The sequence below is a fragment of the Triticum urartu genome, chromosome 5A, assembly GCF_056163025.1.
Source record: "Triticum urartu cultivar PI428250 chromosome 5A, HENAU_Tu73, whole genome shotgun sequence".
NCBI classification, from domain to species: Eukaryota; Viridiplantae; Streptophyta; class Magnoliopsida; order Poales; family Poaceae; genus Triticum; species Triticum urartu.
Window position 1 is genome coordinate 280,047,395 of NC_141877.1, and position 26,853 is coordinate 280,074,247.

The window sequence follows — 26,853 nt, forward strand, 5'->3', positions numbered from 1 at the left end:
AGGTCTTCGTGAGCAAGCAAGTTGGATGCACACCCACTTAGTTTATTTTGTTGAGCTTTCATATACTTATAGCTCTAGTGCATCCATTGCATGGCAATCCCTACTCACTCACATTGATGTCTATTAATGGGCATCTCCATAGCCCGTTGATATGCCTAGTTGATGTGAGACTATCTTCTCCTTTTTGTCTTCTCCACAACCACCATTCTATTCCACCTATAGTGCTATATCCATGGCTCACGCTCATGTATTGCGTGAAGATAGAAAAAGTTTGAGAACATCAAAAGTATGAAACAATTTCTTGGCTTGTCATCAGGGTTGTGCATGATTTAAATATTTTGTGTGGTGAAGATGGAGCATAGCCACACTATATGATTTTGTAGGGATAACTTTCTTTGGCCATGTTATTTTGAGAAGACATAATTGCTTAGTTAGTATGCTTGAAGTATTATTATTTTTATGTCAATATGAACTTTTGTCTTGAATCTTATGGATCTGAATATTCATACCACAATTAAGAAGAATTACATTAAACTTATGCCAACTATCATTTACCTACTCGAGGACGAGCAGGAATTAAGCTTGGGGATGCTTGATACGTCTCCAACGTATCTATAATTTTTAATTGCTCCATGCTATATTATCTAATCTTTTGGGCAATATTAGGCTTTATTATCCACTTTTATATTACTTTCGGGACTAACCTACTAACCGGAGGCCCAACCCAGATTTGCTGTTTTATGCCTATTTCAGTGTTTCGAAGAAAAGGAATATCAGACGGAGTCGAAACGGAACGAAATCAAGTAGAGAAGTTATTTTTGGAACAAAAGCCACCCAATGGACTTGGACCCCACGTCAAGGAAGGAATGAGGAAGCCATGAGGGTGGGGGCGCGCCCAGCCCCCTAGTTCGCGCCCCCTGCCTCGTGGGGCCCTTGTGGCTCCCCTGACGTACTTCTTCCACCTATATAACTCCACGTACCCTAAAACTTCCAGAACGGAGATTAGATCAGGAGTTCTACCGCCAGAAGCCTCCGTAGCCACCGAAAGCCAATCTAGACCCGTTCCGGCACCCTGCCGGAGGGGGCAATCTCTCTCCGGTGGCCATCTTCATCATCCCGTTGCTCTCCATGACGAGGAGGGAGTAGTTCTCCCTCGGGGCTGAGGGTATGTACCAGTAGCTATGTGTTTGATCTCTCTCTCTCTCTCTCGTGTTCTTGAGACGATACGATCTTGATGTATCGTGAGCTTTGCTATTATAGTTGGATCCTATGTTTCTCCACCCCCTCTTCTCTCTTTTAATGAATTGAGTTTCCCCTTTGAAGTAATCTTATCGGATTGATTCTTTAAAGATTTGAGAACAATTGACGTATGTCTTGGTGATCAACTTGCGGGTTTCGTGACATTGGGAACCTATGCATAGGGGTTGGCACACGTTTTCGTCGTGATTCTCCGATAGGAACTTTGGGGCACTCTTTGAGGTCCTTTGTGTTGGTTGAATAGATGAATTTGAGATTGTGTGATGCAGATTGTATAATCATACCCACGGATACTTGAGGTGACATTGGAGTATCTAGGTGACATTAGGGTTTTGGTTGATTTGTGTCTTAAGGTGTTATTCTAGTACGAACTCTAGGGCTGTTTGTGACACTTATAGGAATAGCCCAACGGATTGATTGGAAAGAATAACTTTGAGGTGGTTTCGTACCCTACCATAATCTCTTCGTTCGTTCTCTGCTATTAGTGACTTTGGAATGACTCTTTGTTGCATGTTGAGGGATAGTTTTATGATCCAATTATGTTAATATTGTTGAGGGAACTTACACTAGCGAAAGTATGAACCCTAGGCCTTATTTCCACGCATTGCAATACCATTTACGCTCACTTTTATCATTCGTTACCTTGCTGTTTTTATTATTTCAGATTACAAATACCCATATCTATTATCCATATAACACATGTATCACCATCTCTTCACCGAACTAGTGCACCTATACAATTTACCATTGTATTGGGTGTGTTGGGGACACAAGAGACTCTTTGTTATTTGGTTGCAGGGTTGCTTGAGAGAGACCATCTTCATCCTATGCCTCCTACGGATTGATAAACCTTAGGTCATCCACTTGAGGGAAATTTGCTACTGTCCTACAAACCTGTGCACTTGGAAGCCCAACAACGTCTACAAGAAGAAGGTTGTGTAGTAGACATCAAAGCTCAAAGGAGCGCGGCGGCGCTTCCGATTATAGAAGATATCAGCCTGCCGACAGGGTGCCAGAGAAGCCTGGGCCATGGTGAAGACGCGGTATTCCAAAGCAGACCCAAATCACATGGCCGAGGTCGGATCTCTAGGGTCCGACGGAAAAGAGATTCCCGTTAGCTTAGTTTATGGGCAAGTAGAATTAGCCGCAAAGTATTCCCAACAGGATTGTAAGCTAGACCGCCTATTGGATGGTATAGAAGAAGAATTTAGTCAGTCTGCATGACTATGTAATTGAAGTGACATGTATAATGCCTTCTAGCCGGATTGTAGATCATTTGTCGTTGCGGACCTTTTCGCTTCAGCCTCCGGGCCCTATAGTCCGAGTGTATCCGAATACCCGCTCAGTTATATAAGAACAGGGGTATGCGTGGAGACTAGGTGTAGGGGTCATTAGTGCTTTATCAGACAAGTTCCCAACTAGTTATGTTATATTACATGGGTAGTAAGAAACATCTTCCAGGGAGAATAGTTCTGTTAAGGGTTCCTTTCCCTGGGCAAGCATGCCCTAAAGTGCATGTCCGGACTGCGATAGGAAACGTAGGAAAAACATCTAGGGGCAGATATGAAAAATAAAAAATCATCTTTTATTCACCGACCGAATATTCCCTTAAGAACGCTAGCTTTCGGCTTCACCCAGTCTGAGGTACACATCCGGCTGACCCGGCGGTAACAATCGCAGAGGTGCTCCCCTTATGCCCTAGCCGAATTAACGGGAACGTAGGGCATAAATACAAGAGCCAGGCAAGCCAGCTTGGCCAAAACTTAAGTCATATCGATGCATATAATGGTGAAAAAAGGTACATGTGGAAGTATAACACATGTGTTGGGCCTGAAGCCCGGATAAATAATTTAAGCTTCTATGAAAGAAGCCCCTAGGTATGAAGAGTGCGGCTAGCGCATCTATCATGTGCGAACAAGGCACAAGGTGACCCTTGAAGGCCTAGAGAAATAAGAAAAGAAAGAAAGAAAGGAAAACAAGACAGATAATGCACTTGTGAAAAATGGACAAAGGGAGGGGACTAACATAGAGTCCGGCGCTAGGCATAGAATCTTCGGAGCCTGGTCGCGTTCCATGGGTTCGGCTTGAGTCAACTAGTCGATGCATCCCGCAGTCGGTACGCTCCATCGGTCAGAACTTGGTCAATAATGAAGGGACCTTCCCATTTGGGCTCGAGCTTGTTCTTTTTCTTATCCGGCAGGCGTAGAACTAGTTCGTCAACGTTATAAGTTTTGGCCCGTACTTCTCTGCTTTGGTATCTGTGAGCCTATTGCTGATAAAATGCGGAACGGGCTTTGGCTACGTCGCGCTCCTCCTCCAAGGTCCAGACTGTCCTGCCGATCGAGCTCGGCTTCTCTTTCTTCGTACATGCGCACTCTAGGTGAGTCATGAATTATGTCACAGGGCAAGACTGCCTCTGCGCCGTACACCATAAGGAAAGGTGTATATCCGGTACTATGATACGACGTGGTCCGCAGCCCCCAGAGTACGGAGTCGAGCTCCTCTACCCAGTGTGTGTTAGACTCCGTTAAGGAACGCACTAATCTAGGTTTAATGCCGCCCATTATAAGACCGTTTTCTCGCTCGACTTGACCGTTGGTTTGTGGGTGATAGACTGAGGCATAATCGAGATTGATGCCCATTTTGCTGCACCAGAGTTTTATCTCGTCGGCCGTGAAGTTCGTGCAATTATCAGTGATGATGTTGTGGGGGACGCCATAACGGTGTACAACCCCGGATATGAACTCTATCACCGGTCCGGATTCGGCTGTTTTAACTGGTTTGGCCTCTATCCATTTGGTGAATTTATCCACCATGACCAATAAGTATTTTTTCTTGTGGGTTCCCCCTTTAAGGGGTCCAACCATGTCGAGCCCCAGACCGCAAAGGGCCATGTAATGGGGATTGTTTGGAGGGCGGTGGGTGGCATGTGGCTTTGATTTGCAAAGAGCTGGCAACCGGCGCAACGTTGGACCAAGTCCTGTGCATCTGCCTGGCCGTTGGCCAATAGAATCATGTACGGAGGGCCTTGCTTACAAGAGCCCGGGCTGCGGCGTGATGACCGCCGAGTCCGGCATGAATTTCTGCCAAAAGATTCCGCCCTTCCTCTTCGGAGATGCACCTTTGAAGGACTCCGGTAGTGATTTTCTTGTACAATTCTCCCTCATGGACCATGTAGGCCTTGGATCGCCGCACTATGCAGCGTGCCTCATTTTGGTCCTCCGGAAGTTCCTATCTAGTTAGGTAGGCCAGGAATGGTTCTGTCCACGGGGCAATAATGGCCATTATTTCGTGGGCTGAAGGTGTTATTTCGGTGGCAGAGCCTCTGATTGTGTCAGAGAGTTCGGTATCGGGTAGTTTGGCCGGGTCCAGACTGTTGTTACTGGTGTCCCCTTCCCGTACTACGGATGGCTTGAAAAGCCTTTCCAAAAATATGTTGGGAGGGTCCGAGTCGTGTTTTGCGCCGATGCGGGCGAGGATATCCGCCGCCTGATTGTTTTCCCAAGCCACATGGTGAAATTAGAGTCCCTCGAACCGAGCTGACATTTTTAGGACGGCGTTTCAATATGCCGCCATTTTTGGATCCTTGGTGTCAAAATCTCCGTTTATTTGGGATATTGCGAGGTTTGAATCCCCACGCACCTCTAGGTGTTGAATGCCCATGGAGACTGCCATCCGAAGACCATGCAATAGAGCTTCGTATTCGGCTGCATTCTTGTAGTCTGTATACAATATTTGTAGTATGTACCGTACGTTATCTCCGGTTGGGGACGTCAGGACGACGCCAGCCCCTAGACCGGACAACATTTTAGAACCGTCGAAGTGCATGATCCAATTGGAGTATTCACCGTACTCTTTAGGGAGTTCGGCCTCCGTCCATTCGGCGATGAAGTCGGCCAATACTTGCGATTTGATGGCTCATTGAGGTTTGTATGTTATGTTGAATGGGAGGAGCTCAATGGCCCATTTGGCAATCCGGCCCGTAGCATCGCGGTTGTTTATAATATCATTAAGTGGCACTTCCGAGGCTACTGTAATCGAACATTCTTGAAAGTAGTGTCGCAGTTTCCGCGATGCCATGAATACCGCGTATGCTATCTTTTGGTAATGCGGGTACCGTGATTTGCATGGAGTGAGGATAGTGGATACATAATATATCGGCTTTTGAAGAGGGAATTTGTGTCCGTCCTCTTCCCGTTCGACAACGAGCACCGCGCTTACAACTTGATGAGTTGCCGCAATGTATAACAGCATTGGTTCGCCGATGTTTGGTGCGGCTAGGATTGGGTTGGTTGCCAAAATGGCCTTTATTTCTTCCAATCCGGCTGTGGCCGCGTCCGTCCACTTGAAGTGTTCGGTGCGCCGAAGGAGGCGATAGAGGGGTAAAGCCTTTTCTCCTAAGCGGGAGATAAAGGAGCTTAGAGCCGCCACGCATCCAGTTAACTTCTGGATTTGTTTGAGGTCTGTTGGGGTAGCCAACTGTGACAACGCTCGGATTTTGGCCGGATTAGCTTCAATACCTCTACTGGAGACAATGAATCCTAGGAGCTTTCCGGCTGGTACGCCGAAAATGCATTATTCCGGATTGAGCTTGATGTCATATGTTCGGAGGTTGTCGAATGTGAGCCTCAAGTCGTCTATCAAAGAATCGACATGTTTGGTTTTGACGACCACATCGTCTACGTATGCCTCTATTGTTTTGCCAATTTGTTTTTCCAAGCATGTGTGAATCATGCGCTGATATGTTGCGCCGGTGTTTTTGAGCCCAAAAGGCATTGTGTTGAAATAGAAGGGACCGTATGGTGTGATGAATGCCGTTGCGGCTTGGTCGGACTCCGCCATCTTGATTTGGTGGTAACCGGAGTATGCGTCGAGGAAACACAATGACTCGTGTCCTGCGGTAGCATCAATAATTTGATCGATGCGTGGGAGGGGGAAGGGATCCTTTGGGCAAGTTTTATTGAGGTATTTGAAATCGACACAAAGGCGCCAGGATTTGTCCTTCTTTGGTACCATCACCAGGTTTGCTAGCCAGTCCGGATGTTTTATTTCTCTGATGAATCCGGCCTCCAATAACTTGGCTAGTTCTTCTCCCATGGCCTATCTCTTAGGTTCAGAGAAACACCGAAGAGCTTGCTTGACCGGCTTGAATCCCTTTAGGATACTGAGGCTATGCTCGGCCAGCCTGCGTGGGATTCCTGGCATGTCTGAGGGATGCCAGGCGAATATGTCCCAATTCTCGCGCAGGAACTCTCGTAGTGCGGCGTCCACAACGGGGTTTAACTGTGCCCCGATGGAGGTTGTTTTTGTAGGGTCCGTTGGGTGGACTTGGAATTTGACTATTTCATCCGCTGGTTTAAAAGAGGTGGAATTGGATCTCTTGTCGAGTATCACGTCGTCCCTGTCCACTGTGGAGCGTAGCGTGGTTAATTCCTCGGTCGAGAGGGCTTCGGATAATGCCTCGAGGGCCAAAGCGGCTGTTTTGTTTTTGGCGCGGAGTGTTGTATCCGGATCACTGGTGAGAGTGATGATTCCGTTGGGCCCGGGCATTTTAAGCTTCATGTACCCGTAATGGGGTACGGCTTGGAAGATCGTAAACACCTCCCGTCCTAAAAGAGCGTGATAGCCACTGCTGAATGGGGCCACTTGGAATGTAATTTATTCGGACCTGTAATTGTCCGGCGTGCCGAATACCACATCTAGTGTGATTTTCCCAGCACAGCGTGCTTCCCGGCTGGGGATAATTCCTCTAAAGGTTGTACTACTTTGCCCGATGTGGTTCCAGTCTATTTCCATCTTTTGAAGAGTTTCCTCATAGATGAGTTTTAGTCCGCTACCGCCGTCCATGAGTACTTTAGTGAGTCGAAAGCCGTCCATGATTGGACTGAGGACCAGTGCGGCTGGTGCTTGGGCTGTTTGGAATTTAGGTTCATCACTGGCAATTAAGGTAATAGCCGTGTCACTCCATGGATTTATTGCTGCTACGTGGCAGATTTTGGCCATGCTGCAGAGTGTTCGCTTGCGCCTATTATTTGACGCGAAGGTCTCGAATACTGTCAACACCGTATTGCTATCCAAGGGATGGTGCTCTGTGGTATTTGGGATAAGAAAATCCTCACCACTTTTGGCCACCTGCCGGAGTATCCAACATGCTCTAAGGCTGTGCGTTGGTATTGTATCCGTTGTGCTATGAATTTTGTAGGGTCCATTGAGCCATCCCTCCAGTACGGTTCCATGCCCTGTAGAGGGTTTTTGCTTTTTGGTAGTTGACCCGGGTGTATTGTGATAATGCCCCCTTTTATTTCGGACTGGGTTTGTATTCAGGGCCGGATTATCCCAAAAGTTTGTTTCGGTTTTCCAGGCACTTTCCATCACATAGTACTTTCGTACTATGGCGCCAAATCAGCGAAGCGTGTTATCTCACGGCGATTTATGGCGTTAAGGATTCCCTTGTCCGTGCAATTACTGCAGAAAAATGAGATTGCGTCTTCCTCGCGATAGTCCTTAACCTTGTTCATTGCAAGGAGGAATCTGGCCCAATAGTGATGTATTGTTTCCCGGGGCTCTTGCCTGATGTGGGAAAGATCGCTTATGTTTGGGTGGGTGGGTGGAATTGAATCCGAACCCACTCCCGATCTGGGTTCCAGGGGCTGAGGAGTTTCCAATTTTGGAAGTTCCGGTTCCGGGGTGTTACCCGATAATCCTGGTCCGCTGCCTGACTCAAGGTTCAGGGATTGGATGTTGTCCTCCCGCGAACGGGCATCCGGCTCGGAGAGCTCAGGAATCCGGACATAATTGGTCCTCAAGATAGAGGAAAGGTCGCCGCATTGTTCCTCCACCACTGCAATATGATGGGTGATCGGTGGAGAGTTAATCTCCCTTCGGTCGGGTTTAAGCCCAATCCGATCATAGTCTGTAGCGACTCCCAAGGCGGTGATGCGATCCAAGAGCTCATTTAAGGAGGCGAGCTCCATTGGATCCATCTGTTCGACGAGTGCTGATTTGACGTGGAGGCTGTTTTCGATGACCCGAGAAGTCATCGTCGGCGCGGTGGCCGAACAGGCGGTCATGATGAACCCACCTAGCCGGAGAGTTTGGCCAACAGCCAAAGCTCCCCCGACAGAAGTACCGTCTTTAAAGACGAGACGAGACATCCTTCCTTCTGGCGACGGCACAGAGGAACTCTCAATGAAAGCACCATTGTCGGTGTCAAAACCGGTGGATCTCGGGTAGGGGGTCCCGAACTGTGCGTCTAAGGCGGATGGTAACGGGAGGCAGGGGACATGATGTTTTACCCAGGTTTGGGCCCTCTTGATGGAGGTAAAACCCTATGTCCTACTTGATTAATATTGATGATAAGGGTAGTACAAGAGTAGATCTACCACGAGATCAGAGAGGCTAAACCCTAAAAGCTAGCCTATGGTATGATTGTGTGTTGTCCTATGGACTAAACCCTCCGGTTTATATAGACACTGGAGGGGGCTAGGGTTACACAAGGTCGGTTGCAAAGGAGGAGATATACATATCCGTACTGCCTAGCTTGCCTTCCACGCCAAGTAGAGTCCCATCCGGACACGGGATGAAGTCTTCAATCTTGTATCTTCATAGTCCAACAGTCCGGCTGTCCGGAGACCCCCTAATCCAGGACTCCCTCAGTGGGGAATAAAAGAGGGCATGAAATAATTCATATTTATGTTGTCTAACCAAACAGGATAGCATGGCACAATTTCACATATATGATGGCTAACTAAACAAGATAGCATGACACAATTTCACATTATGATGGCTAACTAAAAAAGATGGAAAGACATAGTTCAAAATATGAGACCATGTAAACAGGATGACATGACATAAATATATAATGTGTTTATTAAATAGGTTGGCATGCCATAATTCACATACATTCATAGATAGAATGCCATAATTCAAAATATGATGACTGTAAACACTAAACAGGATGATATGATATAACTATATGATGTCTTTATTAAATGGGTTTCCATGCCATAATTCAGATAGATGATGTGTATGTACTATGTAAACATGATGGCATGATATAATTCAAATATATGATTTATATAGTAAGCAAGTAAGCAGATGGCAATCCATATATGATGTAAAAACTAAGCAATGCAAGACAACATGCATGACATGGGTAATATAACCCTGCCAAGTTTGAGCATAGACCTCAGGGGGGAAATAGGACTGCTCATCAGTCTCTGAATCCTCCTCTAAGGAGCTCTCTATAACCAGTAAGATGTCTGCTTCAGCAGGTAGCATTGTCTGCTCTGAATACCTTGTTTTCACTCTAGATACTTCCATCACCGCTTCAAATGGCTGATGCACAGGAAGAGTAGTTGAATATACAAACATTGTCGACAAATGGAACACGTAATACAAAAAAATGATAGCATGATATAATTCACATACATGATGATTGGCTAATTCACATACACGTAATACAAAAAAATGATAGCATTGCATAATTCACATATATAATGCCTTTGCAACAAGATAGCATTGTATAATTCACATATATAATGGCAATGCATAATTCACATATATGGTAATTAGACACTGAACAGGTGGCATTCACACAAAGCATGTCTAAACTAATCAAATGACATAGCAATGCGAGACACCATACGCACGATATGAGCAACATAACCCTGCCAAGTTAGAGCATACACCTCGGGGGGGATAGAACTGGTCATCTGTCTCTGAATCCTCCTCTCAGGAGCTATCCGTAACCAGTGAGATATGCACTTCGTCAGATAGCATAGTCTGCTCTGAAGACCTTGTTTTCACTCCAGAATTTTCCATCACCATGTCAAATGGCTGATGCACACAAAGAGCAGTTTAATGTACTAACATTGTTGACAAATGTAATATGTAACAAAAAAAGGATGGCCTGATATAATTTACATATAAGATGACTGGCTAAGCGGGATGGCATTGCAAAATTCACATATATGATGCCTGGCTAAACAAGATGGCGTTGCATAATTCACATAAACGATGAATAAACTAAACAGATGGCATTTGCACAAAGGATGTCTAAACTAAGCAGATGACATATTTGATGTATAAAGTAAGCAATGCAAGACACCATATGCATGATATAACCAACATCAGCATGCCAAGTTAGAGCGAAGACCTCAGGGGGTAAATAGGAGTTGTCTTCTCCTTCTGAATCCCCCTCGGAACAAATATCTTCCTCTCGATTACAATCCAAAATGCGTGGAGGGGTGCTGCCTTTGCACCTACCATGGAGCGACGTCTGCATGAAATTTTATTGCCACGCAAGGCTCATCTCTTTTTCTCTGCATGTTCAGTTCCATTGTTTACAATAATTGTCATGCATAGGAATAAAACATAGTGAGATTATGTAAGGAGTGCATGCAGAAATCCAGAGTGGTGGTAGCAACCTGTGGATAGACCCAAAACCAATAATTGCAGGCAGATAATGGCTTCAGTTAAAAAATACAGATAATGGCTTCTTTACTGTTTGTTTCCCACCCAACATGAAACTCATAGTAGACACCGGAGATTAACCAGATAGTAGATAGATATTATTGATAGCGGCCCCGATATGTACCCCACAACCATTTAAAAACTCAAGTTTGACCATTAGTTTGGAGCTGACTCAGAGTCTAATCGGTGAACAGGACGATAAAGTAGCATGTAATATTAAGCGATGCATAACGTAAGTAGATACGAAAGAGTGCGACCTCTCTTGCGGACCCGTGTAGTCCTCGAGGTCATCTGCTCGGTTGATGATGGTAATGCAGTTTTCATGGCTGCCAGCGGCGGGGAAGAAGATCTGAGGCGGCGAAAGACAGTCTGGAGGCCGGATCCCTGCTGTGCTGGACCCTTCTATCGTTGGAGCAGCTGAGCTGGGGTGGACGACGGCGCAGCAGGAGCGGGACAAACCACGCAAGGTTTTCTTTGACAACTATATGTAAGAGAAGTAATTCTGTAAGGGCTCGTTTGAATTAGAGGATTCCAACAATGCAGGGATAGGAAATAGACAGGAATAGAATAGGAATGCACGTGCAAAACAGAGAATTTAAAAACACAGGATTTCTGCCAATATGGGTGTTTGATTCACAACAATTGGAAGATCACAGGATGCAAAGAAGCATGGTGAGATTAAGTCAAACCACAAGAAAATGTACGGTTATAATGCTATTATGCTACTATATATTAGTCTTGTGCTTCATGAATAGGAATTTGAAAAGGAGGACAAGTGAAAATTAAAATTCCTACGTTTTTTCTTTCAAGGAGACACTAAAGGAACAAATCCGTGTGCTCAGTGGACAATATATATAACATGTAGAGTAAAAAAAGAGATGCAACAAGTGTACAACCTCTTTGGTGAAGCCATGTCAATCTCAGCGTGATTGGGTTGGCCGGTGAGGATGCTTCGGCTAACTTTGCTGTCGGAGGAGGGGAAGAAGATCTTAGGCGTCTGGAGATGGAGCCCGAGGTACTGCTCCGCTGTGATGGAGGGTTTTATCGTTGGAGCAGCTCCGGTGAGTTCTACGACGCCGAGGCTGAAGCAGGACAAGAGAGACAACGAACAACGTTAACCTGAGTGGAATTCTAATAGCATCTCCAATACATCACGTAAAATACATAACCACAAAGTGCTAGATGTAAAATACATCAGCCACTCATCTCTGAACTTAACTGTCGAAACTAAACTTAACTGTCGAAACTGAATTTTGCTGTCAAAACTGAACGCACTAGCAAGGTGAGGCTACACGTCGGTCGACTGACTTTTTCATCTCTGGTCAATCAATTTTGCAGCCGTTGGATATGAAATCAAGGGCCTACGATTCATCTTCAACCTCCACCCCTGAGCCGCCAGCCACCACCGGCCAAACAGCAGCCCCCCACCGCCCGCGGCCGGCGGTGCGCCGCCCCGCCCACCCCGAAAACACTCCCCACCGTCGGTCCGCCGCCGCCCCGACCATCCCTCTAGGCCCCCCCGTGCCGAGCTTTTTCTTCGGCGATCCCCACGCCACCACCCCGCCAACACCGGCGACCACCGCTCCCATCCTGAACCCTAAGATAGATAGTGGAGTACCTCTCCGGGGAGCCCCCCTCCCCGCTGCGGCTGGTTCTTCCTTCACCCCGGTGAGCCCCCCCTCCCCCCCCTGAAAATCGACTGACCCAAAAGTCGATTCGGTCGACTGAAGTGTAGCTAAATCAGAGCAGCATCGCAAGCAAGAGCAAGAGCGAGAGCAGCTGTGCGAGCAAGAGCAATAGCAAGAGCAGACCAGGCAGGGGACCGAGAGCAAGAGCAGAGCAGCAGCGTGAGCGAGAGCTAAAGCAGCAGAAGCTCCTACTGATGTGGACGTCGCCGCCGAGGGAGCGACTCGATGGAGGAAGTGGCCGGCGACGCCGCCGTGGATGGAGCCGCGCTGTGTCGGCTCGGGACCGAGCGCCGGCAGCACTGTGAGATCAAATCAAGAAGAAAATGCGGCGATTAGTGTACAACCTCTTTGGTGGCGCCGATTAGGCTGCAGCTTCATCCGAGGAAAAGGTGATGATGATGCTCTTCCGATGGTGCAGGTGAAGACGGCGGTGTGGGAATGGAGGTGGCGCAAAACACGAGGGGAACATCGGGGCAGCTCCTTGGAGGTGGAGGACGGGGTGGCTGAACCGGCGGGACGATGAGATCGATGACGGATCGTCATCCGGTACGGTGAATGATGGACGTCGAGGTGTTGCTGTGGATGACGTCGTCGGGGAAGAGGCTACGGCTGGGTGGCGGACGGAGCAGGGTGTGGGGTTTCATCGCGGGTTTTCGCGGCCTCGGTGTACGAATGGGTGGACGGATGGGATGGCAGTGGGGAACCATGGCTTAGAGATGTGCTTGTCCGAAATGTGGGGTAAGTTACGAAAGTACCCCCACCGATTTGTGGCGGTTCTTTCGGTTCAGGGGTACCACGGGCATTTCGCGTGTCGGGATTTCACAGGAGGTGGGAGTTTTCGCGCGCATTGTAATTCCGGAATAGCAAGGCGCAGGTTGAGATGGAGGGAGTTGTCGGAGCACAACAAGACAAAGATATATCTTAAATATTTCGGGCTAACAAGGTGCGGGTTGAAATTTCCGGACAAGCCTAACATGTACTGTACCAAATCAATGCGCACTACAAATGTCATTCAGAAGTTTGAATTCATGTTATGTTCAATTAAAATATTTCTCTACGTGTATAATGCATGCAACCTACTACTCAAATGAACGTTTTAGTGCATTCCAAACGTATATACTACCGCTTCAATATGAACTAAATTTGAATTCGTTTCTCTATTTGAATAAGATCTACAGTAATGATTGTTGTGAAGTCAAATCATTTGAATTTGTTTCTCTGTTTTAATAAGATCTACAATCATCATTATTGTCAAGTTAAACCATTGTTTGTGTATTATCTTCACAGCACACCACATGATTAGTCTCGAGTTACATATGAACTATGTGTACTATATGACTCGAACTAGATTTTTTGAATCCACTTTATTTTGATTTCAAATCACATTACATTTCTAGCTCTAGCTAGATCTACATAATCTAAACCATGTCTCATATGTATAATGTGTTTATCACATTATGTATGGTGCCCCGCCCCCTACGCCTACAAGTATTTAGATGTGAGTTGCAAACACCACACATTACCACAAATTCAAATAAAATGTGAGAATGTTCGATATATAGTATTGTTTAGATTGTTCGATATTTAGTTGTAAGCTGCAAACGCCACACATTATCACAAATTCAAATAAAATGTGAGATTGTTTGATGTATAGTACGGTTTAGATTGTTCGGCATTTAGCTGTGAGTTGCAAACGCCATGCATTATCACATTATGGTATAACATGTGCACAGCACGTGTATCACCGCTATATTCATGCATGCAATATTTAAAACACTATGATCTCCTATTCAAATATATGAATCCACTTTCATATCAAATTATGATCTTTGTTAGTCTCTTAGACCCACACAATCCTCTAACCTTTGTAGATACCACTAACTTTCTCTCGTGCATGCACACGCCCTCCTCGCCCTCCCCCTCCCTCGGCATTCTATACACCGGGCACATTCATTTTTTTCTTTAGGTCATTCTCCCAGAGTCTCCACAACTCCTTTCCGACACACACCGATCGATAAACCTCTCCAGCAATGCCTGCCTACAACATACACACACACCTTGAATCTCCTCCTTTATGTGTCCTTGCCTCGTGTCTCTCATACGGTCAGACACACGTGTAAACTCTCGCCCCTCTTTTCATCGATCTCACAACCACACACTCCTCCCCCTATCTAGCTAGCAGTTGGGCCTCTCGCACCACCTCCTAGCTCCATTCTCTCTGTCTATCCGTCTCGCTGGGCCTTATTTGCCTCTAACAAATGGATGTACACCGACCGATCTCTCGCTATACATATAGCTAGCTAGGTCCTTATAACTCGTTTTTACCCACACGCCAATCGATCTACCTCATTAGTTGTGTCTCTCCCTTCCTCCGACAAACAACAATTGATCTACCGATCTAGTTAGGTTTGCTTACCAAACACATGGTTCCCCTTCACCATCCACGGATGCGTCCCGACAGATCTATCATGCACAGGCACAAACAGAAACACATCCCCACTCTTATTAATAACATTATAGTTCCACCCTCAATTTGTCTAGTAGGCCTCTCCCACCATCTTCGAGAAGCAACTCCATCACCCATCCAGCACTCTGCCCCTCTCCCTCCCTCCCCCTCCCTCTCTCTCTCCTCTCTCTTTGTCCCATCATATTTCCCGTCCTTCAGTTATGTATGGATGTCGACCGATCTCCCTCAAGACATAGCTGGGTCTCTCCTTCTCAACACATATACGAGTCGTTCTACCTCTATAGTTAGGCCTCTGCCTACCCCTCCCCCCACCCCTCCCCCCCACACACACCGATACATCGAGCGCTCTAGTCATGTCTCCCTGCCACACATAAACTTGACATGTGCCCTCTAACGTTCCCGTAGGCCAGTAGCCCTATATCTTTGACTTGCACACACACACAATTTCGATGGCTCTCTTCATCGATCTCGCACCCACCCACTTGATCCTCTCTTCGACTCTATCGATAGCTATGACCCCTCCCTCTCTTCTTGTGGATTGCCCGATCCTCTATGTATGATATGGCTAGGCCTCCATTTTCACACACATTGCATGCAAAATTTTGTTTGAGATGTCATCGACACATATTCCCACAAATAATTCACGAAATCAACCCCCCACCCCACCCCCACCCCAAAACAAAAAACACTCACGAACGCGGTTTGTATCTCTCACACACACCTACGTAGGTGGGGGACGTGCACGAAGAGAAGAGGTGCATGCACGGTGCACGTACTCCCCTCTCTTTCCCAACCACACCCGCACGGGTACACGGTGGAGCTCATTTCTGTACGAAAAAGGCAGACCACATGGTAATTTGGCACGCGTACTGGTTGTCCACTTGGTGGAGGGAGGATCGTCTACCACGGGTGAACAAACAAATTGCGACTTGACGTGTTATGTTAAAAAAAAGAGGCAAACCATGTGGGGCCTACCTTAGAGGCAAGGCTCTATACACTGGAGTACTTTTGATGTGTCCCGTCAACTCGCAGAACAAGGAGAAGCTTGCTTAGTACGCCGTCTCCCCCATTCCTAAATATAAGTCTTTGTAGAGATTTCACCATGAACCACATGCAGATGTATATAGATGCATTTTAAGTGTAGATTCATTCATTTTGTTCCATATGTAGTGGAATCTCTACAAAGACTTATCTACTAGTAATAGCTAGCCCCCACTACTAGGAATTCTCTATCCTCTCCTTGAGCCACATCATCAAAATTGATGTAGCCGTTAGATGAAGTAAATCAGTCCATAATAGCCGTCTAATCTCGACGTTGAGAGGCTCCGCACTAAGACACATGCAAGCATGCAGAAATACCGTGGCACATGCATGTGAGTGGGTTTTAAATCACATCAACATGTCTGCATGCAAGCATGCACCGGTAGCATGCATGTAAGTGAGCTTTTAAGTCCCATTAACATGTCAAAAAGAAAAATATAATCCCATTATGCAGTAGGAGTTGGCTGATCTTTTTTCCTTACGTGGGATGATCTAAATGACGATGGGAGTTTATTTAGTTTGGCTACCACATTTGTCATGCGGTTATAGAGTTTTTTTTAGTTCTATGAAATCGATAATTTTGCGCAGAGAGATATACCGCTGTTCTGCGGCAACGCGCGAGGACTCATCTAGTAATATTTAGGAACGGAGGGAGTACTATGTAAAGAGTTAGGTGTCGCATAGTGATAGTGTGAGGTGGGCCATGTAATCACTGAGCCTGCGTGTTTTCACTGCTCTTGCACGCCTCTGCTGTAAGAATGGAGAAAATTGTAATCTAGTAGTAGTACCTCCTTTCGCCGAAAGCGTGGGACATCCAGCAGTCCTACCACCTCAGTAATAAAGACCAATGAGCCGTCAAATCACATAGACCCAGCAGTAAGTTGGACGGATGAAGCAACCATCACTCTTGCGCCAGTGAGAGGTCGCGTCCGCTCTGCCCGGGCATGAATGCGGGGCCGATTCTTTGGAGCAGCGCTGTCAGTTTCGGGCGGGAAGCGCGCGCGGATGATGGAGGGGCTTTGGGTGGGCCAGGCTGGTCAGGAGCGGGCGTGGCAGCTGTCCGCATGTCCCTACCGGACACGCCCGGAAACGAGAGGATGCACCGACTCTCGCGGCTAAAATCGTACACTACACAACATCTCTCTGTAGGAGTAGGTCGATCTGTCGCTCTCTCTAATACACACATGTTGTTAAACACACACACACACACACACACATACACACACGCACACGCACGCACCTTGGTCCCGTTGCACCTTCTAACATGACTTAATTACACCTAGACGGAGGGAGTAGTAAGTATACGAGATACGGTGGCACACTGACTTAAGTCGAATACAAGTGCCCAAAATCTCTGTGCATGTTATAATAAGGATTCACTTAAAATAGTACGTGAGCGAAGAGAGGGATCAATTGGGCGGTGTTCCCGAGCAGCAGCGAGATGTGTGAGGTAAGAAACACCGCTGACGCTTTTAATTTTTCTTATTAATTTGTGTGTTTCACCCTCTGACTGGTGGGACCCAACGTACTACGTGGAGAGAGGTAAGGTGACTAAGGCTGCATTATTTCTGCACCACTGTGGATAGTCTTACCACCAAAGCCACATGACACAATTATGATTGAAATCCCAATGACTCCCACACACACAAAAAAACATGGCATGCCTGTCACACGAATGCAGGAATGTATAAAAGGTTATTTCCCTCTCGTTGAACATAACGGTAGGGTTGTGTAGCTGGTTAGCCTGTTCGCTCATCAAACTTGAGGTCTCGGGTTCGATAACTACACTTGAGCATAATTTGTGCCAGGAGGATTCTTTGACTGGTCAAAATGTTTTCTAGGGTTTGCACGCTTCACACTCTCTCTCCAGTATATATATACACGCTGGAGCCTCAGCGCTTGTAGTTGCTCTCTTCACACTCTCTCGCCCTCTCCCGCTGGAGCCTCAGTGCTTATAGTTGCTCTCTTCACACTCTCTCGCCCTCTCCAGATCTAAACAAGACTTAGTTGGCCTCTCTCTCCCCTCACTGCTGCTCAAAGAGCTGGCAGGATCCGTCCACCGGGAAGGGAAGGAAGCTTAACGTTGTCGCCGTCGGCGAGGGACTACCGGCGCAGTTGTTCACTTTCCACCCAGCGGCGGCGCGGGAGGGCCTCCGACCCCTTCTTCTTCGTCGTTGTTCCGTCGCCCACCGAACCACGCCCCAAGAACCTTAAGGTATAATTTACTAACTCCACATGCATTGCTCTAGCTGCATGTATACCATGAATCAAGGACGTGGTTCAAAGAGGAAAGGAGTGGGGGAAAGTAGTGGGAAAAGTTGTATATAGCATGAATCTAGGACATGGTTCAAAGAGGAAATGAAGGGGGAAAGTTGTATAGCATGTATCTAGGACGTGGTTCAAAGAGGAAAGGAATGGGGGAAAGTAGTGGGGAAAGTTGTATCGCATAAATCTAGGACGTGGTTCAAAGAGGAAAGGAAGGGGCGAAAGTACTAGTTCAAAAAGGAAAGGAAGGGACAAGGCTGTAGAGTTTGAGCAGGACTAGATTTGCTGCGCTCACATAGGGAAAGGTGTCTAAAGATAACAAAACTAGGACCAACACAAATATGCTCCTTGGTTGTTTGTTCTTTGTTGCAACAGACCGTGCATGACCACAGTACATCGGTAGATGCACATGGTGCTGGTGCGTCCACTGTCCCGTGCAACTCATTAGCTGTTGTTAATCTAAGGCCCTGTTTGGTTAAAAATTCCCTAGTCCCTACCTGCTTGGTTCCAGGGACTAAACATGGACTAGAGGTTATTAAATGACATGCTAAAAGACCATGTTAACCCTAGTAATGAGCTAATAGAGACAAGGTGCGATGCGTGGCAGGGGCAACTATTGGAAAAAGTCCCAAAAAGACTCCCTCAAGGTCTTCTTTCTTTAGTCCCAAATGCCCACTTTTAGTCCCTAAAAGTCCCTCCTGTTTGATTTAGATGGGATTGACACGAAGTTTTTTTAGTCCCTACACCAAAATATCCCTGTAAACAAAGACCCTCTAATAATGCCGCTGGAATATTGATGCAATGCCACAGTTAAAAGCAAATTACATGTTTAACGAATGTTATTGTTAATATAATCTCTATGTTAATATTAATCAATGCCACCGTTTGAGAAATGCTACTGTCTTGCTTTCTTTCCCATTTACATAAGGTAGATGCTTCTTTTTGTTGGCTTCTGTGTCATCCACCACTATTGACCACTAATTGTTTCCTTTACGCCTCTGTGTAAACAGGGTTATCTACTTCACCTCGTTGCCATTGTGACCTTTTGTTGCACTGCACAAAACACTTTTGTTTTAAGAGTGTTTTGTGCAGTTCAACCAAAATGTCACACCGACAACGTTGCTTGATTGCTTGATCTTAATGGAACTGCACAAGAGGAGATCTTACTTCCTATCCGTTAAGGCGAATTTTGTTCATATCTTCTTCTTGTGAGTTGTTTGAATTCCGCATCATGAGAGGTCAGTACTAGCCTTCTTTCACATGATTCTGCAGTGTGCTTTCATATGTTGTGCTACTTGTACGATAATGTTGCTTGATTTTAGTGAACTGCACAAATGGAGACAAGACTTCCAATCTATATGTGCACCGTAATATCCCATTGAGGTAAGATAAGGATATTTCACAACTGCTGGTCTATATTTTGCCACTTTCATCAGAAAATTCAGTTTAGTACTATACTTGTGCTCCCTAATTGACATGCCAAATCTTATATTGAAGGCGAAGCTTGTCTGTTATTGAACCAAGTGATGAAGGGGAAGAATAAGTGGAAGAAAAACAAAAATCAACTCTCGATGCTATAATGAAACACCGGAACTGTGATGACACAAGTAATGATATAGTTTTGCATCTTAATTTATTGCTATGGCTGGAACGAGCAATTGTTTTGCCACTAATTTGATGTCACTCTTAATGTAATATGTAATTATCTCAACTTCTGCAAACAGGGATCTTCTTTGAAGATACCATATATTTTAGTGGAACTACACAAGAAGATGTTGGAAACATTAAACTAATCGAGGAGTATATAGTAAGCATGGCCACCACTGTAGATAGCAACAGATGGTTCCGGAGAAGTGCTTCATCTATATGCTCTACACAATAAGCCTCCTGACAAAGGTTGGTACTCGCTCACTGATTTCATCCATATGATTGAGCTTTGTCATCTCTATTGGTGTTGTGCTACTGTTTAGATACTGTCATGAAAAAGTGGTATTGTCCTTGAGAAGTGCTTCATCTGTGTTGTTTTAAATATTTCCTTTCCTTTTTTCGAGCAAACAGGGATGCTAGCATTTAGTAGTCCTCTTGTCTTTGCACAACAGGATCATCTTCCTCTGAAGAGAATATGGAGTGCGTGAAGTGACTAGTTCCGATTATGCCACGATGAAGAAGCCATGTCTATCTTCTCATCAGAAGGAGAAGTTGAAGGATGGTTACATTACTCCCCACAAGACCAAACAAACTTCAGCTCAGAAGGGCTGACAAATCTCCATTTGTTTCTGTGATGCACGAGTACAACGTTGTTCTAGGATTCTTTCTGGTGAGTTCCATTTTTCTAAAAGTGTGCTCTACATGGACCATGTATGTGCCTGTTGAAACTGTCAATTCATAGTACAGTTTGCTTTATACTAATCACTTTTTTGTATTTGTGCAAACAGGGGTGCTCAGCTTGATTTCAATGGGAACTGCGCAAAATGTTCATGAATACATCGAATCATTCATTTCCACCACAAGAAAGGAGGTGCCGATAAGTTCAAGGCGTTGCAACATATAAGGGCGAAATCATACAAGCTACACGCGAATTTGGTTGATTTTGGTGGAACTGCACAAAAAGAACAGCTGGTTTATTTAGCATGAGGTGCCATGTCAATGTCCGAACTGATGGCAAACCCTGCCCATTCCACAGTCGTAGGAATTTGATATTTTGGAATGGGACAACCTTGTCAAATTTTGCTCATTGATTTTAGCAAGACATGCGTTTGATATTTTTGAATTGGACGCCCTTTGCTGTCAGCAGCGTCGATCAATTTTTTATTTATTCTTTAGTTGTGAAGTAAATATTGCCTCTGACATGTGAGTCGCTGAGATGCATAATCATCGATTGTTTTGAATGTTCTCTATGAATTGCCAGGCCTGTGTGTTTGATTGCAATGTACAGAAACGCTAAAAAGCTGCTCAAACTCTTTGTACTCCTTTTGTTCCTTTTTACTTCGCACATTGTGAAAGTGCATACTTTTTTGTATAAGATTGGTCATAGTAGAGATACTTTGACTGCAGAAAAAACTTGTATGCAGACTAGAAAGGACCGGAGGGAGTACATGTGAAACTGCTGCAAACGAGGTGATCACCCTGGGAATAATGCTAGTACGTATTGTTTTGCATGTTCATCCAATGCCAGTGATACAGGAATTCAAACTAATCGAAATAAATTCATTCATACACGGTCGGGTTTCATATAAACATGCCGAATTTCATTACATTTCATACATTCTTCAACAAAAAAGGGGTGCGCTGGAGGTATAATTAATTAACCAAAGCTACCCACCTGTGTCCCGCTGAGCCGAACAGAAGCTTCAGTGACTTAACTGTAGGTGTAGTTGCGTAGCTGACATGTGTCATGTTGGGCCCACGTGTCAGTCAGCCAACTACACCAGCAGTTAAGTAGAAGTAGCATTCTTCTCCAGCGCAGCTCTCCGACTCCACGTCACCGCCAAGAAGCTAACCGGCCGTCACTGGTCAACCCTCCTAGCTTGGCTTCAACCGGAGGGTAGCAGCGGTGGCCTTACTTGGACCCGAGCGGCGGCGACCTACTGTGTTCTACTCTTCCTTGTTTTCTGTGTGGCGCGGCCTCGTTGGCAGCGGGGCGGGGCCTCGGTGGAGCCGGCGATGTCCTCTGTCTCGTTGCCGACAGGGTGGGGCCTCGACTGAGCCGGCGATGTCCTCAGCCTCGTTGTTGGTGGGGCGGGGCCTCGACGGAGCCGGCGGTGTCCTCTGCCTTATTGTTGGGGCCGCGGGGCCTCGGCGGAGCAGGGCCTCGTCGACGCCAGTGGAGCGGGGACTCGTCAGAGTCGGCATTGTCCACTACCTCATCCTCGGTCTCACCAAACAGCGCCTCGCCCGCATCATCGCCCTCTTTTCTAGCCTCTTTGTAGGCGGCCGCAGCCTCCGCCACCTGCATGCAGTACCGCCAGCACCCGAGGCGGCCCTTGCGGGCGGAGCGGTACGAGTCGAGCAGCGCCTCCTGCTCCACCCGCTCTGCGGCGATCTGCTCCTCCACCTGCAGGTGCTCCTGGAGGAGATGGTGGTTGTAGGCGGTGTCGGCCTGCGCCTCTCGAAACTGCTCCTCATGCATCTGCCTCACCCTGTCCATATATTGGGCACGGGCCTCGCCGATGGTCATGGTGCAATGCACCGGCGAGGATGGCACATAGGAGGGGGTTGGCGCCGGATCGTCGACTACCATGTTCTCCATTGGGACGTCGTCGTCCTCCGGCTGCCTACCGGCCAGCCGGTCGGCAGCAATGGCTGCCATCTCCTTGTGGTCTGTCGTCTGCCCGTCCCAAAGAGCGCTGGAGCGCGAGGAAGCCATGGTGGGCAGTAGTGGTGTGGACAGGAGAAAGGGAACATATGCGGATGACTGCGGCTATGGCCGGCACAGCAGTTTATATAGCAATGGTGGGCGGGTGGAGGGACGGACGTGTGGCGCCGGAGTAGCCGCCTCGGCAACTGTGTATCATTAATGTGGGCGGCAGATGGACGGACGGACGACACTTGTGTCGTTTGAAGGCGGAGCAATCACCTGCACCGGGAAGTGGGGCGGGCGGTGCTGACTGTTTCGGGCGGAAAGCGCACGCGAGCGAGGAGATGACTTTACTTGGAGAGGATGACTATGGGGACCCACCAGGTCCATAGCCTCACGTACACAAGTGCCTCCTTATTATATATATATATAAACTATAATTTATTTTGCTTCCTCCTGGTTTCCTGACATCACGGTCCCACACCATTGTCAACCTATGTAGTACTCCCGCCTTTCCGGTTTATAGGGCTTATCTCAAAATTTTAGTTTTTCCATTTTATAAGGCTCAATTTGGTTGTTCTCCATCACATGTTCAGACTTCAAGGTGCATTAAATCATTGCATGCAAGTATTAAGAGAAAACTGACCAATGCATGCACTTTATGCATGCATGCATTGCAATTAATGCATTCATAAACATATTTTTTTGAGGAAAACAAGAGCATTAATTGGGTGCTTTTGCAAAGTACAAAAAATATTCCACCACTCATCATCTACCTTGGTTGGTGAGATTTTTGAATTGAGCCTTATAAACCGGAAAGGAGGGAGTAGTCAATAAACGGGAGAATTGCACAAGAAGCGGCCGACAGCTGGGACCAAGCAGCTCAAGCAGTATTTGTGTTACAACAACGAAAACATCGCTGCAGGTATTAATTGGGCGGGCTGTGGCCCGTCAAGCCCAGGCCAGATATCCAGCCCAGATATTAATTTTTTTTCAAGCTGAAAATGGCTAGACCAGCTATAATTTTTTTAGGAATACCCAGGCAAGGTCAAGTTGTTATTCTCCGTCCCGCTGGGCTGCAAATCTTTCCTAGGAAGGGTGCATTAGGCTTAACAAAAAAATGGGCTTTAAGAAATAATAAATGGGATGTAATTATAAAAACTGGGCAGTAACTATAAAAAAATGCACCAAACACGTGATTACTTTATAAAATATTATTTTTGGATATTGAAAATTTTAATTTCATTAATTGTTCCGAGCGCCATGTTTTGTTGGATTTTTACGTAATATAAATTTATATTGAAATTTTATTTAATCTGACTAGAAATTTCGGGATAAAAATATTTCGGATCCCAACAAAATATGGGAAATTTTATTGAATTCTGTTTTGAACGGTTGGTTGAAATGGGCTGTACATTTAACAAACTGTAAATGGGCTGTAGTAAATTCCATTAGAATTCAAAAATGGGCTACACATTCTTACAAATCTCAAATGGGCTATAAGTTCTCTGCCACACACTTCTGGCCTTACTAAGTTGACGCGTCCCCTAAAAAAACAGAGTTGACGTGTATGCAAGGCTTTGTCAACTTATAGTCAACACACGGTTCTAGCAGCAGTAGCCGTTGGATATCCATCCAATGGATGCCATGCTTCTTCTTCAATCTCGGATATTCTAGCTTCACCCGCCCAAAAAATGATTCCTCCCCCTGACATCTGGGGCGCACCATTTCGGAAGCTGACCTGTGGGCCTACTAAGTTGACGTACCAAGGGCTTTGTCAACTTAGTCAGTATAAACGATTCTAGCTGCAGTGACCGTACGATGTCCATCCAATGGCCGTCGTGCTTCTTCAACCTCTGGTCTTCTTCTCCAGCCGCCCAAAGCAGTGCCGGTCGTGCCGCCTGCTCCTGCCTCCCGTGGCCGGCTGTGCTACCGCGGAGGCCTCACCGCCCCCTACTACTCCCACCGCTGGCCAGGCCATCCCTCCACTCACCCACACCCCCTGTTATTATGCGGCGGCGGAAGCGCAGCCAAACCAGTGAACCCTCGTACTCCTCTCCGCGTGTGCATCCACTGCCGCGTCTTCCCCGGCTCCGCTTCGTTCCCTTCCTAGGCCTCGCCGTCGTCCACCGCCCTGGTGCTCTCGGCGCGGCGTGGTCAACGTGGTCAATGAATGACTTCCACCGGACATGGACTGCACGTGGAGAGGCTGACAGCTGGGTCCACAGCAGCCGCAAAGAAGTGCCTCCTTATTACACGCGAAATAATTATTCCTCCACCTGACAGCGGGACCCACCGGACGGGCCACCGTATTTCGCGAAAAATGATTCGCCCCCTGACTGCTGGGACCCACGAGCTACATCTTCGCACGCAAGGAAGTGCGTCCGAGAAAAAATCGATTCGCCCCCTGACTGCTGGGACCCACCAGCTACATCTTCGCACGCAAGGAAGTGTGTCCAAAAAAAAATTATTCGCCCCCCAACTGCTGGGACCCACCAAGTACACCTTCGCATGCAACACTACTAGGAAAAGGCCTACTAATGGCGCACCTAATTTGGCCATTAATGGCGCATTAGTGGTGCGCCATTAGTAGCACGCCATTAGTATCTGGTATACTAATGGCACACCACAGATGCGCCATTAGTATATACAACAGTGCGCCATTAGTATGCCTCCCAGGGGGCCATGTATACCCAGGTGCTTTGGCATACTAATGGCGCACGACAGCAAGATGCGCCATTAGTAACTTCGGCATACTAATGGCGCACTCTTTAGTGATGCGCCATTAGTATCCTTTGGCATACTAATGGCACACTATGATGTGATGCGCCATTAGTATGAATATTAAGTTTTTTTTATTTTTTATTTTCTGTTTTTTGCACAGGTTACAAAATGTATAATTGGACAAAATATAGACAGCACACATCAACAACAGATTCATCGAATACAATAGAAGATTAGTCTCTGAATACAACTCATCATTTTAGTCTCCGAATACAAGTCATCATATTAGTCTCCGAATTGAAAAGACCGAACAAAGATAGAACATTATATTACAAGTCTCGAGACCGCGAGTTTGTCTTCACATTACAAGTCGATATTGATCATCTAAACTACCATCACATAGAAGAGAGCTGCGGTCATCACGATGAGCATCATCACGATGAAACTCGTCTTCATCCGGTTCCTCCAACGCTCCCTCCCCTCTCCCGCTAGATAGCGGGCGTATCTAGATTTGGCCTCGGCCCTAGTGGCGTACCCTTTGTAACTGTTACCGCTGAATCGGTGAACCTGTCTCCGACACTCCTCCCAGTCGTCGTAGACTCCGGGAACCTTACCCTTGTACACGACATACCACGGCATCGCTATGCAGTAGCCAAACGAAACGTTAGTACCAATTCACAGACAATACATAAGCAATATATAAGTATGCAACAGAACAATCGGAAGAGAAAAGCAAGACATTAATAGCATCGATTACATCTTAAGTTGAACGACTCTCGAAACCAAAGAGACATACTACAAGTTCATTAAAGTTTAATTACAACATGAGACTCAAGGGACCGGAGCGTGGATGAAGCCGCCGTCTATCGTGGGAGTCATGAAAGAACGGGCGTTGTCAGCCTGCATTTGTAGGATTGTGTCGATGTCACTGTTGGACGGTTGATTTCTGAGGTAGAACTGCCCCGTGGTACGAAGGACATCTTGATGGATGATTTCCGCAAACTCCGACTAGATGCGAAAGAATTCTTGTCTGATGTCCGCGTCCTGGATTGCCGACACGCTCGCGGCCCAATCTTTGAGTCTACTCGGTAGCAGAAGTTGATGATGGTCCCGTACGATCGCCCGCATGTGATGGATGGCGTAGTAGGCACCCTTCTGACCGCCAGGCGGCTGCTTGACGCAGCAGAACGTCGTATTGTGGGAGAACACGTGCTTGCCGTACTTACGAATAGGCCTGGTGAAGGTGCCTCCAGATTTGACGTAGCCGGGGAGAACATCATCAAGAACCTTCTTGACATTTGTGTAGTCTACGTTCGACTGACAGTCCGGGTCGAAATACGTGGCCATGGAATATTTGGGGCTTAGGAGGATGAGCGTGCAACGTGTGTCACTGCAGAAAACACGGAATGTTAAAAGAAAAACGATCAAAATCTAAGAATTCATATGTTACGGGGCGATTGAGGGGAGGACTTACTCGGGAAAGTAAGGCACGAGGAAGTTATCCTTATCTTGGTTTGCCAGAATGACGCCTTCGAGGTAAGAACTCGCGACTTGCCGGTCCCCAGCGCTGCCCAAGATCTTGGCACGGATGTAGAAGGGGTCGACTATCACGATGTCCGGGGTCTTGTCGCGAATGATCC